Source organism: Pelobates fuscus, chromosome 9, assembly GCF_036172605.1.
Source record: "Pelobates fuscus isolate aPelFus1 chromosome 9, aPelFus1.pri, whole genome shotgun sequence".
Classification (NCBI taxonomy): domain Eukaryota; kingdom Metazoa; phylum Chordata; class Amphibia; order Anura; family Pelobatidae; genus Pelobates; species Pelobates fuscus.
In genome coordinates, this window is record NC_086325.1 from 37,092,503 (window position 1) to 37,109,457 (window position 16,955).

A 16,955-nucleotide genomic window follows, 5' to 3' on the forward strand; every position below is an offset into this window, starting at 1 on the left:
ACGCAAAGGGAGCAACAGGCAAAATGAGGTGCTTTTTGAATCCTAAATTAATTTCATTTACTAAATACTAAAGTCAGAAAAAGTGAAATGTAAGTTTCATCAACTAGGTAGGTGGGTGGATATTCACAAACTAGTTTTTGAGCAAATTGTTTTCAAACCACAAACATGCACATAAAATACATTTCACCTACCCATACCTTACACATTAAAATAACCTTAAACTATACATGGTAAGAAATAATACACATACAGTATTATGACCCCTAAAGTTACCCAGACTACTTCAACTCAATGTGCAAAAAAGAAAAAAAAATATTTTTGGCGTGTATCACACCCCTGTGTCACCCGAATCAAGTATGTAACACACACCACACACAGTGGTACTTACCTTTTGTATAATTGATGCAGCTTCCCAGGTGGTTTTCCCAATTTACCTCCCCTCTTAAAAGCAAAATTTAAAAACAAAAACGTGGGATTCAGCTATGCATCTAAAATAGGGTTAAGCAAATAACACATAGTAAAGTATGTCAAGTTATAAATAAACTTTGTGCTGTATATGTACACTCACAAGAAGATGTAGAGTTTTGTGCCTTGGGGTGCTTTCCCTGATTTAGGGGCCTAATCCTTCCTTGCTTCCTCGACATCAGCAGTACTTCCAGGGGTCACCAGTAAGGTAAAAAGTCACTTTCTTGAAATAATATGTATATGTTTATTGCATACAAATTATCAAAAAACAAACATGAATTTAAAAGAAAAGATGGATCCAACTAGTTTCTTCTGCCAAAGTGGTCTTTTTCAGGGACACAATGAGGTACGTTAAAATCGAAGTACTATAGTGCAAAAACAATTGCCAAAGAAAAAAAGCAGTAGCATAACAAACCCTACAACCGCCTCCCCCAAAGTCCTCATTTAGGTCTAATCCCCAGAGTTCATTAGCGAGTTGGTGGGCATCTTCTAAATTCTTAAATTGAAAGCTGGTGCACTTCATCTATGCCCACTGTGAGGATTTACCATTTCCGATATTCCTAAATGAGGATCCCTCTGATATCTGAAGCCATATTACCTGAGCCAGCTTCTTAACAGGCTCATTAAAATGTGAGTTGATCACCTATAGATATTATTGTGAAAAATTCCTTGAGTCACTACTATATTACCCTATGAGAGTGTATTCCTTTGTTTTTTATTGCAGGGATTACTTACATTCATTATCCTCTCTAGGTATTTGTCATTTTACTTAACTGTTTGTCTCACAATTACACTATTGGAACAAAGTGCAATGTGGAAATCACATTTTTTATAGCAGTTTCTATGAAACTCTGTTTTACATTACAGGGTTAATGGGACAGGGACACTGCACCAAGACCACTCCAATGAGTTTAAGAGGTCCGACTGTTTATAGTGTCCCTCTAACCTTGTAATTAAAAAGTGTCCATGTAATATTGCGTGTCCATGTAATATTGAAATATGTTGATTTTCTATATATTTGGTAAAGCTGATCATTGACTGATGTGGATCTGATTACAGCAAAATATGCATTTTTTATTGATTTCTGTGTGTTTCATGAAACAACATATAGTTTCAATCAAGTTGCAAATCCCATCAAACATCACCTTACTGTGATGATTTAATAAGGGATTATCACATGTTTTTCTCATATGAAAGCATGCACAGTGCATTTCAATGAGACATTTCAGTCAATGAAACTGATGATAATACTTACAATATTTTTTTTTCTTGACACGTGATTGCTTGGACATTTCAGACACTTTAATTAATCCTACATTGTAAATAAGTGTGCCTATAAATATAGCTATTTTCCAATAAAAAGGCTAATAGCAAGAGCAGACAAAGTTTCAAAGAAAGGGGAAGCTCAATAGACCAGGAACTTGGCACCCTAAAATAGCTTGAACAGTCATGAAATGGGCAAAATACACATACATTACACAACCAATAAATGTTTAGGATCAGAACCTTTAGTTGCGATATGGGCTACTGAAAGAAGAAAAAAGCAAAAACAAGCAATAGTAAAAATTTTACCACTGGGTGAGCAATATCTATTTCACCGACCACTTAATCATGGTCTCAAATATATGAATCACAAAAACCACGAATATATTCACTTATAAATTCAGATAGTATTTGCCGATGAAAGTGAACTATTTCTTATCTACTTAAGTTAGTGACAGATATGAGAAATGGAGGCCATATTATTGTCAAACTAATTTTTATCTTATCTCTATAAATGTGTATTAATCAAATGAACAGTCCTTGTTAGAGTTTGCAGTTAAACTAGTCTGAACCTGGAAACTCAGGTTCAGATCCTGGTCAGACTGCCTCAGTGGTAATTAAGTCCCTTTGCCAAATATAATTATATGAATCTGCCTACATAAAATCTCATAGATTGTAATCTTGTTTGAGCAGAGCCTTCCTAGTCTCTTCTCCTTTATAGAATTGTAATGTGATGTGGAATGTGTTGGTGCTATAAGAAAAATACTACTAATAAAGTACCAATATTTTTCATAGTGTTGTACTACAATTTCACAAGACAGACAAACATATTCAACTCACATGTTTGCCCAAATGACCTTACAATCAAAGAGAAAATAGAGTGCGATTACACAAAAGGTAACGGAACAGTTGAAGGGCAAGAAGGTAATTACTTTGTTGGTTCTTCATAAAGAGCATGAATTTTAAAGATTTCTTGAATGAATAAAAAGTAAAGGAAATGGGGCGGGGCCTGGACAACAAAGAGAGCAGACGTGCATAGCATGAACTCCTCCATCAAAGCTTGAAAACCTGGACTCTCTCTGGGATGTCATTGTGAAAAGCTACCTAACTGATTACTTTCATGCCCAAACTTGAAGCCCCTCTTCAAAGCCTTAGGCTAGAAACTGTTTTGCGGCCTACACGCCAGGCGGTCCCTGTGGTGCGGAGAATCGTCCCATCTCCCAGCCTGGAGCTGCAGGCGCTGGCATCATCCGCTGCTACAGCCCCGTTCCCCCAGTGCTTGGACTTGTGGGGTTTATTCTGGTCCCCACTGGCTGCTACGATGCACGATAGAGCAACCCCAACTGCAGTTCCTAAGCCTAAGCCTGATATACAGCTTAGTATTCTAAGATGGCGGCGTTCACTCCACATGGCCCAGAACGCATGCAGCAGGGGCAGGTACACCCGGGCTCCACTGCTCAATATCTACGGTGGCTTGAGAAAGTGCTACAATGCTTCTGGGAATCCACTGAGGCACGACAAGAGGCACAGCTACAACAAGACCCGAGCGAAAGACCGAAAGAGTGGCAGCCAGGCAGTGAGTGGGCTCCCCCTGGGCGCTCACTTCCCCACACGACGAGTAACCTCTACCATGAGCCCACAGAGGCCAAAGGCCAAAGGGTTAAAACCCTTTAAATATATAAATCTTTATTTTCATTTTTTAAGAAAAAAATTCATTCACGTACAGATACAGCTTTCAGCTATAATTTTTAAACACAGTACAAAAAGTTACTTTACAATAAAATAATAATTATAAATAACAGTAGGACCGTGCTTCTAATAAACATTCATACATTCATACAAACATACCATACATTACAGCTTATCCAAACATCCCATTTTCTCTACAACCTGCGGGAAGCCATCTAAATGGGGGGGGGGGGGGGGGCTTGAGTTTTATGATTTATAAATCTAACCCAAGGGACCCAGACTTCATTATATTTTTCTCTAGATATCTTGTTTAGGGCTATCCCAGCTTCCATGCTGCGTTGATATTCAATCTGTGTACATATCTCCTGCCAGTTTAGCGCGCCCATATTTCTCCAATTTTTGGCCATAACTATTTTTATTGCCATACAGATATGAATCATAAGAATTTTTAGTCTTATATTGCTTTTGGGTAGATCTAAATGAAACAAAAACATTTGAGGCGTGATCACGGTCTGAACCTCGAACATAAAGTCTACCAATTCCGCTGGGATTGATTTCATAGGTTTCAACTCCTCACAGTCCCACCAGATGTGGGAGAATGACCCTAACTCCCTACCACATCTCCAACAATCTGGTAAGAGTGTGGGTTGAAATCTATGAAGGCGAGTAGGCACCAAATACCAACGGTATACTAGTTTGAAGTACACTTCCTGTATATTCACCCCATGTATATATCTTTTTACTGCTTGGAAACCCAACAACCAGTCCTCGACCGAGGATGAAAAATTAAGTTCTTGCTCCCATTTATTCATTGCTGGCACTTTGTCTATTTGCCTTTGACTTCTTACGAATTGGTTATATCTGGAAGCAATTTTTTTTTTTGTGATGAAATTCTACAAACTGGTCAATTATAGAAGTTTCCGAAAAATCTTTTCCCATAGTGAAGGATTTTATTCTTAGATAATTAAAGATTTCCTTCGAAGGGAGGTTATATTTGGATTGTAGTATAGGGAATGGCAACATTTTATTATTGTTTAAAAGTTCCGCTATTCTTACTACTCCACAGTTTTCCCATTCTTGGATATTTATATCCTTTATATAGAGTTTTAGGCTTATTAATGGGGCATTTAGTGATATTTGTTTTGTTCCGTATTTCTTTTTCAGGTGCTTAACGATATATATCATTGTATTATTCATCGGATTGCTAGATCTTACATTTTTTAAAAATTCGGTATCGCACCACCAGAGCGATAAAGGTTCAATATCACCGAGATCTGATTTTTCCATATCTAGCCAATTTGGTCTGGCCCTTGTAAAATTGTCGCACTTAATTAGGTGTGCTACCATATTGTTCATATAAAGTTTCTGTATGTCTGGAAAACCCCAGCGCATTGCCCTCAAGGATGGAAGATCCAGGTCCGCTATTGGCCTTCTGTCCCCCCATTAAGGGGGAAGGACTTGGACCCAAAGAGTCCGCGAGTTCGTAGCCTGAAGATGCAGGCCGGTGTACAAGCCCAAGGTAGAGGGAAAGACCATCACCTGTAGTGCCAATCCTCCCACTCCCAGGCACCAGTGACATCAGCTTCCCGAGTCTAAGAATAGGCTGATGCAGGCATACTATCCAGGACACTGACAAAGACCCACTTATAGGACTTACCCTCATGCAGCTGTAGCCACCATGTGTTTTGGGATTTCACAAGCTCATATAGGCTGGCCCTTATTATGATTGTCCAAATTATGCCAAGCTGGTTAGCTCTCCCTATCTCTGCTGTTCTCTAAGCCTGCTAATCTCAGAGACACATTTCTGCAGGGATCATCCCTGACACCTCACTCCCAGGCATAATTACTACCTTTTGTTTATAGTGCAGAGAGTTTTTATTTGTTTATATCGTTTTTTCATTTTTTAGGGAGGATATGTAGGTTAAGTACTATTATGAAGTGACTTAAAAGTAAGGATTTTGAGTTAAATCCTGGATCATATACGGAGCTAGTGTAATGACTGGCAAAGGGGTGAGATATGGGAGGACTCGGTGGTTGAGTAGATGAGTCTGGTAGTGACAAAAAAATCTGTAAATAGTATCATCATGATTTTTTCTATGTACTTTTAATAAATATCTTACACAAATTACACTGATTGCTTATAAAAAGCATGATTGGAAAAAACATGCAAAGTGTAAATTAGAGTCCAATGCAACCTCCTACAGCTTAGAACTGTAAGAAATAAAGAATATTATATAGAATATTATTTGCTAGAGGCTTCAATTCTTATACAGTTATGTTCAATTGTATACAAGTGCCATGGGTAGCTACTCAATGGGTTCATTTTTTTTTTTTTATTACAAGTAGCAGAAACACATTTTTTGAAGAAAATATATTCATTATATAATTCATAATGAAAGTTATGAAAGTTTATGTGATGATGACAAAACATATGTATGTGATGATGACAAATATAACTGTCAATGATTGAGATGTAAACACAGAGATTATTATTATTATTATTATTATTATTATTATTGCCATTTATATAGTGCCAAGCGATTCCATAGTGCTTTACAATATTATGAGAGGGGGGATGCAACTATAAATAGGACAATTACAAGAAAACTTACAGGAACAATAGGTTGAAGAGGACCCTGCTCAAACGAGTTTACAATCTTTAGGAGGTGGGGTATAAGACACATTAGGACAGGAAATATCAATCGAATAAGGTGGGAGTGAAGCAGAGCTGGAGGAGAGAATAAAGTGCTGCCCTATGGGAGAGAGCAAGAGACAGGTATGTGAGGTAGAGGTTATCCTGGGAGGCCATAAGCTTTCCTTAAGAGATGGGTTTTAAGGCACTTTTAAAAGGGTTGAAGACTAGGGGAGAGTCTGATGGGGTAGGCAGGCTATTCCATAGGAATGGAGCCACCTGTGAGAAGTCCTGCAAGCACGAGTTGGCCGTACGGGTGCGTGCAGTGGTCAGGAGGTGGTCATGCACAGAGCGGAGGGAACGAGGAGTGGCATACCTATGGATCTGTGAAGAGATATAAGAGAGGCTAGAATTGTTCAGTGCTTTATATGTATGGGGTAGCACTACTTTATTACTATTACTACTATAATGCACAGAGGCATATTTATGTCCAAGTACCTGCCCTATTCTTGGGTTACAGGAGCAAGCCCCTACCTATTACCTGGATTGCATCCAGTAGACATACAGTCCGCATAGCTAGATCTGCAGTGCTGTTTATTGGCTGAAAATCATTCCTGCAAGCAAAGTGGTAGATAATTTAACAGAGAGTAAAACGATACAAGTTACATAGTGATCACTCGCAACTGATTTATTTTAGAGAGTAATAGTTTTGGAGAACCTGGACACGAAAAATGGCTTCCTCTCACATACTAAAATGGGTTCCTTTCTTGTACTATCAATAATAGCATGTATTAACTTATTAGCATATTGGGTTAGAAAAACATTATTGCAGTTGTAATTCAGTAGAACATCCCTGGCAAGTGAGGGCCTTTTTAGTAAGATCACTGTCTCAACCACCACATGGGAAGGTAAATATCTTGGTACAACAGTTCTTCTTATTAGGGACAGAATAAATGTAGTAGAGTTAGACTTGCTAAAAGTACCATCTTAATAGTTGTTTTTAGCTATGTCAATGTATAAGGGCTCATTCATGAGCATGTTTTCCATGAGTCTATTTTAAATACTTGAGCAAATCTTGGCATATGTAGGAATGAAGTTTCTAAAATCAGAGAGTATAGAAAAGAAGACATCTCTTTCTACTTTGCAAATAACATACAAAAAAAGTAAACTATTGTGATTTCCTACACACCACACATGTACTAAAGCCTGATAGCTCTTGTGTAGGTCTTGTATCAGCATTTTTCTTAGGGCATCAGCCATTTTGAGTTATATTACATCCCTTCCGAGTTTATTGTGCTAGTACGGAATATTATGATCCTGTTTACAAGAGGAAAAGGTGGTAACAGGTTTCATAAATAAGAATATAATGTAATAGGTTAAGAGCCAGAGAATTCTGTGTCTATTTCTATCAGCAAGCCCTAAAATCGATAGTAACATTCATGACTTAACAAAAAAATTAATGTGTGTAATGTATAGTTAAAAGTATGTCACCTTTTTAACCCCAGAAAATGCAGCTGAAGCGTTGGAGTAAAAAATACTTAGCAATCTATTACCACCATCTTCCTATAATGCCATGGGTATAAATTCAAGACAGCTTCTTCTTTCAATGATCTCTTAGTTTAAATGTGCGTCATTGAGCCACACACAAGAAATAAAGAAGTATTTATAATTAGTATTCAGTGATCAGATTTCCAAAAACAAGAAACGGAAAGAAAATAGGAAAAGCCAAGAGCTAACATTTAGTAAGCTATTAGATTATATGATTATGGAAAAGGTGAGAGTTCGATGACACTTCTTCTTCAATTTACAAACCTAGAACAATCATTGGTTTTAAAATGTTGCCCCTACAGTCTCTCTATTTATGATGTTTTGTCAATGGTACACATTTACTCTGCTACCATTCAATAATCGTTGGATCTCACATTGCAAAGGGTGTATTTTTTTTTCAATTGGGAATGTTCAGATTAAACCAGCATTAAAGAATTTTAATTGGTGCCTAAGGATATGATTCTACAGCAGTTTATCAAAGCCTCTGTTATTGATTCGGGATATAATTCATTTCTTCGTGGATATCTGTGAACTATTCTTTTATTGTTTTTATATTTGGCACAGGCTTACACATAATCTTTTTTGATAAAACATCAGATAAAAAGAAGCAAAAACCTATCTGCTTCTTGTTTTTTTTTCTTCTGCAGCAACAAAAGTTATTTATTTCTATATCATGTTGGATTAGAAATTTTATGAATTGATTTTAACTGGATCAAAATATCACAGTGCTTTTCATTTACATATCTTCATGATGAGACACATACAGCTGTTTTCAATTTATATTCAGATTTTTTTTTTTCTTATGTCTTACGAGATTTTAGCAATACCATACTTCACAAATCATCACCTATTCTCTGATGTAGAACAGGTTTGCATTAGAGAACAGAGATTGCCTTCCTAATTTTGAGCGATAGCTAATACTACTCTCACTCTGATTAGCCTGATTTCAATATAGCAGTAAGTAATACCTTTCCTTATATGAAATGTCAGGAATAATATGCGAGATGCCAGCAAATGAAATCATGGTGTATACATGCCTAGAGAATTAGTATTCAATATATTGTGAATAACAGGCCCTTATGTCATGTTATATATATTAGCATCGTTCCATCATAAACAAAATGTAGTTATCAAATAAAGAAGGGGCAAATAATAAATATGAACTCTGATAAAATATTATATAATACAGAATGTATTATCATAATGGCACTATTTCCAGAATCTAATTACTTTGATATACATCTAGGGAAACAGACAAAGATAGTATCAATATGTAACATCAGTCTGGTTTTATATAAACGAGAATGAGAAGTCTGAATGAAGGGTATCTGTCTAAATCTAAGGAATGTATGTCATGCGCTCATTTGTCTTCATTATTGTTTTTTAGAAAAGACTGCTTTTTGCCAAATGAAATTTATAGAAGCTACCCCTCTTTACGCCCAATTTCAGCTCTAAGGGAGGTGCATTAATAAAATTAACAGTGAAAATAACTGAAAAAGTCACAATAACAATTGATAAATTGTATTTATTTTGTTTCTTACATACTGACAAAAAGGACAATATAATATCACTGACGTGGAACGAGTTAAATAAAAAAATGAACAGAAAAATAATAATAATAATTTGCGATTTTTATAGCGCTTTCTCCCTGTGAGAATCAAAGCACTTTACAAATATACAAACATAAAGACATAAAAGTTAGGAATTTCTAAAGGTCAGATGAGTGGACATAATGCCTAATGGAAGAGGTGGGCCTTTACGTTTTTTTTTTTAATCTGTAAGGAAGGTGCCTCTCTGATTGAGCACTGTAAAGAGTTCCAGAAGGTAGGAGCAGAAATAGCTATAAAAAGCCTTAGGAATAGTGTATTTGTGGATTTAATTTATAATTTTTGCATTTACAAAGTTAACAGTAATATAAAATAATAATAATAGGTAAGATTTTCTTGCTAAAAGAAGAGAAAAACTTCAGAAACTTTCCTTTTTTTTAAGATAAGAGTTAAAGAACGCAACACTTTTTAGATTGCAAAATGTATGCAACTCCAACTTTCAAATTATCTTTTGCATTAATGTCAATCAATTAAGAGAAAGTGCTTTAATTTAGGTTTCATGTAAATTTTGCAGGCATCAGATTTGCAGTTAAAATACTAAATTTCCCTCGAGTAGTAGAAACAAATTTCAGCCATTCCTTAATTATCATTGAACATATAATGCTTTCAGATATGCATTAGCACTATACAGTGGGCAGATAAACATAGAGGTAATTGATGACAAATAGGACTAGGTATGTGGGTCTTCATTCTCTTGACAGCCATTGCTGACTCCAACCAGTCTTTATCCCTCCTCTCCCATTTCAACCAAATGGTATACTGCTACCCTTCACACCATTTTTACTCGTCATTCCTTGTACTGCTTCTTTTGCCCCAAAATATTATCTATGAAGAAAAATATAAAGATATCTTGTTGAAGCAAAGAATATAATTTGCTGAGTGGTATACTGAGCTAGCACTACTTTACAAATACTTTGCTTCATGTAGTACATATTCATTTGGAATAAAAACATTGTAGATAGTCAGCATAAAAGCTAAAATGCCCCAGAGAGTGTTAAAATGTGTCATGTCTGTGTACTGTATATTGCTTTAAATTAAAAACCCACAGGATTTAATTGTGTATTTTGTCTTGGTAAAACTTTGTTGCTCAGAAATCCTGATTTTTAAGAACCTAAAGAAATACATGAATTAAGAATGTTGGTATGAAACATAGAAACATAGAATGTGACGGCAGATAAGAACCATTCGGTCCATCTAGTCTGCCCAATTTTTGAAATACGTTCATTAGTCCCTGGCCTTATCTTACAGCTAGGATAGCCTTATGCCTATCCCATGCATGCTTAAACTCCTTTACTGTGTTAACCTCCACCACTTCAGCTGGAAGGCTATTCCATGCATCCACTACCCTCTCAGTAAAGTAACACTTCCTGATATTATTTTTTAAACCTTTGCCCCTCTAATTTAAGACTATGTCCTTTTGTTGTGGTCGTTTTTCTTCTTTTAAATGTAGTCTCCTCCTTTACTGTGTTGATTCCCTTTATGTATTTAAATGTTTCTATCAAATCCCCCCGTCTCGTCTTTCCTCCAAGCTATACATGTTAAGTTTATTTAACCTTTCATTGGCTCATTTGCTCAATTTTATACAGATTCCCATTGATGAATACACTTTCTATTTAACCCCTCCTTCAAAATAACCTGTATGGAAAGACTTTTTTTGTTGTTGTTTCTGTTTATTTACAGGGGTTCACGCTGTTAACGCTGCCTTTTCATTACTGCCTAGTAACACCTCTAGTGGCAGTCACTCAGATGGCCAATAGAAGTGCTTCCTGCTTCTACACGCTCTGCTAAACGTTCCCCATAGAGATGCATTGATTCCATGAGTAGATGCTGTTTGGCACAGCATGGCATTTTGTCGTGCATGCGTAATAGCCTCAGATTGTTAATCTCAGCCACAGACATGGAGCAACGTGGGGGCCAGCCGCAGTGAGACCATTGTGAAAATTAAGGTGTATACAATACAATTGTATTCCTGACACTATAGGGTTCCTTTAAAATACTAGCTATGGATTCCATGTTTCAAACAGATCAGAATGCTAAGTTTGCTTTATTTTAAGTAAGATGAAGATGAAAATGAAGAGGTTAAACAGAAACAGCTTTTTCACATGCTACATAATTGAAATAAAACCATCCAATTATAATTGTCAGATCAGAAAAATACATTTACTAGATCATGCTCATGTTTTTGGTGTAAACCTATTCACTACAAACCTATCAAGTGAGCTGCAATGTGACAAAACACTATAGTGAATTGCAGCAGTCAAAATGACATGTACACAGATAACTACAGGAGGTCTAAAGAAGGGAGCTCATGTATTGTTTGACAAGAAATCTTGATGCCGCATCTTTGTATCCTTAGTTACATAACTCCTAATATGTTATGTAATTATTATGCTTCGGTGGAGTCATTCTTTCACTGAGCACCCATTTAACACATAGCTAGATATAATCATAAGTTTAATAAATGCTTTGCTTAATCTGTACACTGGTAAGTTTGTCTCATTACTTTTCAAAATATGTTTAATTAATTTGCAGAGAGTAGTCTTTCAATATAAACCTCCAAACCACATTAGCAGGGCTTAGATACTCTAAAAGGTTTTTTTTGAACATCTTGTTGATAACACAATGTCAGAACTTACCAAGCTCCAATCCCTCTGAGTCACTTCCATCTTCAGCATTTTGACTCCTACCACCTGTGCGATGCACGGTTGCTCCACCTTATAGGGAAACCGCGTCAAAACCAAATCGCTTAGTTATTTTGTCTTGACCACGAGTATATCCAAACTGAGCTATTCTTGATATGTTTCCTGTGTATCGACCCGAACCTTATATACCGACTTCGCTGCTCTCTCCACTCCTTGAAACCTTCTCTGAATATTCATCTCGTTGCCTTCTCCTTCCCAAGACCTGGACTGTTAAATGGTTATTTCCATCTCTCTGAGCCAGCCAGGAACTCTCTCCTACGGAGACTGAACACCTGGATCACTATAAGTATCAAGCTACGCCTACTAATCCTGCTGTATTGCTACTAGCTACCAACTGCTACTTATTTTCCTTGCAATTACTTTGTCTCATCTTTTTGCTACAATTGTTACAATATCTTCAATCAAGCTATTTTCCCATTTTGCTTCCTGCTACACTGCTATTGCATGTTATTTCCATGTATCTATTATTTTAATTTAATATTGAAGATATTGAAGATACCAATAATTTAATTCAAATGACTTAATTATTCTCCTCAATATACCTTAACCCCTTAAGGACACATGACATATCATATCCCCCACTTTGGAAATAGAATTCCATCATCTTCTTTGAGATGTTGGAATTGAGAGGTTGCCCCAATTAATACTATGTTCAAAAAGATGTTACTCAAGATATCTGTGTGAAATTATAAGTTCATACTTCCTTTCACAGATAAGTGCCATTTCTTCCAGCTTTATTATAAATAGAAAATAAAATAGCTTAGTGGTGTACTAGCAAAACCATTAACAGATTTATTTAACCAATCATTGTTAACAGGAGTAGTCCCAGAAGATTGGAAGTTAGCGAATGTTGTGCCCATTCACAAGAAAGGTAATAGGGAGGAGTCGGACAACAATAGGCCAGTAAGCCTTACTTCAGTAGTGGGGAAAGTGATGGAAACCATGTTAAAGGATAGGATTGTTGAACATCTAAAAACACATGGATTTCAAGATCAGAGACAACATGGGTTTACTTCAGGGAGATCATGCCAAACTAATCTTATTGATTTTTTTGATTGGGTAACTAAAATTATAGATAAGGGTGGTGCAGTAGACATTGCTTACCTAGATTTCAGTAAGGCTTTTGACACTGTTGCACATAGAAGGCTTATCAATAAACTGCAATCTTTGAGTTTGGATTCCAATATTGTTGAATGGGTAAGGCAGTGGTTGAGTGACAGGCAACAGAGGGTTGTAGTCAATGGAGTATATTCGAAGCTTGGGCTTGTCACCAGTGGGGTACCTCAGGGATCTGTACTTGGACCCATTCTCTTTAATATTTTTATTAGTGATATTGCAGAAGGTCTTGATGGTAAGGTGTGTCTTTTTGTGTATGATACTAAGATATGTAACAGGGTTGATTTTCCAGGAGGGATAAGCCAAATGGCAAATGATTTAGGTAAACTGGAAAAATGGTCAGAGTTGTGGCAACTGACATTTAATGTGGATAAGTGCAAGATAATGCATCTTGGACGTAAAAACCCAAGGGCAGAGTACAGAATATTTGATAGAGTCCTAACCTCAACATCTGAGGAAAGGGATTTAGGGGTGATTATTTCTGATGACTTAAAGGTAGGCAGACAATGTAATAGAGCAGCAGGAAATGCTAGCAGAATGCTTGGTTGTATGGGGAGAGGTATTAGCAGTAGAAAGAGGGAAGTGCTCATGCCATTGTACAGAACACTGGTGAGACCTCACTTGGAGTACTGTACACAGTACTGGAGACCATATCTTCAGAAGGATATTGATACCTTAGAGAGAGTTCAAAGAAGGGCTACTAAACTGGTTCATGGATTGCAGGATAAAACTTACCAGGAAAGGTTAAAGGAACTTAACATGTATAGCTTGGAGGAAAGACGAGACAGGGGGGATATGATAGAAACATTTAAATACATAAAGGGAATCAACACAGTAAAGGAGGAGACTATATTTAAAAGAAGAAAAACTACCACAACCAGAGGACATAGTCTAAAATTAGAAGGACAAAGGTTTAAAAATAATATCAGGAAGTATTACTTTACTGAGAGGGTACTGGATGCATGGAATAGCCTTCCAGCTGAAGTGGTAGAGGTTAACACAGTAAAGGAGTTTAAGCATGCGTGGGATAGGCATAAGGCTATCCTAACTATAAGATAATGCCAGGGACTAATGAAAGTATTTAGAAAACTGGGCAGACTAGATGGGCCGAATGGTTCTTATCTGCCGTCACATTCTATGTTTCTATGTTTTCTATGTTTCTATGTTTCTAGAATATCCCCCTTTTTATATTTAAAGCAGTTACAGGAACAAGACCAAACTGCTTAGGGGACCAATGTTTGTATTCTCATCTTGATGAGTGCCCATTATTTAGTTTGATCCTGATTCTGATTAAGTAATGATATACTTGGACAAAGGACATTCACATATAAAAAGAAACCTACAGACTGAGAATGTTCGACTTATTTACTGTTTTTAACAATAGTACCACCACCTAATATTTTGGAAATGGCTGGGTCTGTTCAAATCATGCTTTCCAAATCATTTATAAAATCTTGCCTAGAATATTGTGTTCCCAACACTTTTTCTTTAAAAATAATTAAAGGGAAAATCTAAAGAAAGTCTAATATAAAGGTTTAAAATATATGTGTGCAAATAACTTTAGTTAGTACCACATCTAGCAGACCTAAATTGATATTGCACACATTTCAAGTAAAGCTACTAACATAGCTTTGCACATTTTTCATGATATAATGTGTTTTCTAATTAATGAATATTGTGGAATGCAATATAATAATCTGTTCAGTGTATTTAAAGAGTTTATATATATATATATATATATATATATATATTTATATATATAAATAAAAGTTATATATATATATATATATATATATATATATATATATATATATATATATATATATATATATATATATATATACTTGTAACATATGCTGTGAACTTGACTCACACTAGGGAGTATCTTGACCAAACAGGATCCTCTCATTCTGGTCTACAGAGTCATGCATGTTTAAAGATGTAATTCAATAAATAAATAAACAAATTAATGAATAAGGTGTTGAGAAAGTCACTGATTTCAAAGCTCTCTGTGCACATCCTCATATCCACTCAGAGAAGGTGTTTTTTTTTTTTTTTGAGTTTGTAGTTCTGTTATCAGCTTTCAACATATAAAAGCAGTTTGCTGAACAACAACACCCAGAATGGTTTGCTGTTCCTGATTTTATGTACAACTCTGCTATTGGACAGTGGTGGTAGGGTTGTAGACAAAGAAAGACAGCTCTATTTAGGTACAGAAGCCGTAAAGATAGAAGTATTCAGAGTGGATAGGTAGGATGGAGGAGACAGAGTAAAGATGCAAAATGCTGCACAGAATTTAGTTTTTTTTTTTTTTTTCAAAGAGTAGATAAAATTGTGTGTATAAAAATACAGTAATTGTTTAACTCGAAAGCTCTAAAATACATAAACATAAATAGGACTTAAGTGTTTTTGGTTTTTCTTGCATCACTAAGTATTTTGGCAAGTAATCCATCACAGATCATTGAAAAGGGACCAATATCATGCACAATTCTGAACAAACAGTTTTGCAAAACTTGCCGCAGGCAATGTGCTTCTGTCTATTGATACTTAAATCATGTGGTCTTTAATTACCTTCAATCTTTTGGGATTCACATTTCGAGTTTAATGTCTGAAACAAAACAACATAAAGACTGGAACTCAAGTTAAGGAAAACATATTACATTTAATGCCAAAGATGAAAAAACATTCGCAATTATTTAATAAATAAATATCCTTCAAAACCAGTGGCTTGGTATTAAAATATGTTGGGCATCTATATAAAGAAATACACATATATAACTAATGAATACGTCGATGCATTGGGAAAATCACATTTCGACATAATGCATTCTCTATGGACACCTTATTCAGAAGAAGATAACCTGATTTATATTTTTACAGTGCTAATTTGTTCAACTGTCATTGTTTGCTCTTTCTATTTATTTTTTATTTTTTTATGTATAGCACTTATCTCCCCAAAGTTACACTAAGGACTTAGTGCATACTCTCAGATTTAAACAAATTGTCATTTGATTAATAGATGTTTCTATGTCAGTTTAATGTTCAAAATCCCCCTCAATATTTAATTGGCAATTACATATCAATGAACTTCTAATCAAATGAATGTTTCAAAAACTGGAATACAATTCTCCCTTGTGTAGAAGGGCATCTAAGCATCTCATCAATTACAATAAAAATCATTCTGTAAATTATAACACTGTGTCTTGACTAGATTATAAGCCAATTCATTTATCATTACTGTGTCGACAATTTTCAGCAAAGCCATATTTAAAGAGTAAAAAAAAATACATTATAATTCATGAAAAATTGCACAATAATGCTGCTAAAACTATAATTAATTTTGAGTTATGTAATTAGTTCTAGTCCAATTAAGAATTGAAAAGCCGTTTGAGAGAAAATATGATATACAGTATGCTTTATTTGAAATGAAAAATGGATAAATCATGCCAAGTTTTTTTTAGTACATTGGCATCATATTTATCAAGACAGAAGTATGGCATGGGGCAAAAAGATAAATTTGAAGCAATCACTGGGAAAATCAACAGAATGTTAGTAATGATTGCTCCAGTTTTAGCAAAAATTTTTTTGCAATTATTTATTTTAATACCAGTATCTAGCCATTAAATATTAAGCTGCAATGATTCCAGAACAAACCACCAATATTTAAATCAAAATAAAAGAGAGAGAAAATAATTTTGCCATTTTTTGAATTAAATATTAACTTGAACTTGGTAACTTTTTCCTGCTGAGTTACCATGGCTCACTGTTAAAGGACCACTCTAGGCACCCAGACCACTTCAGCTTAATGAAGTGGTCTGGGTGCCAGGTCCAGCTAGGGTTAACCCATTTTTTTATAAACATAGCAGTTTCAGAGAAACTGCTATGTTTATAAATGGGTTAAGCCTTCCCCCAAATCCTCTAGTGGCTGTCTCA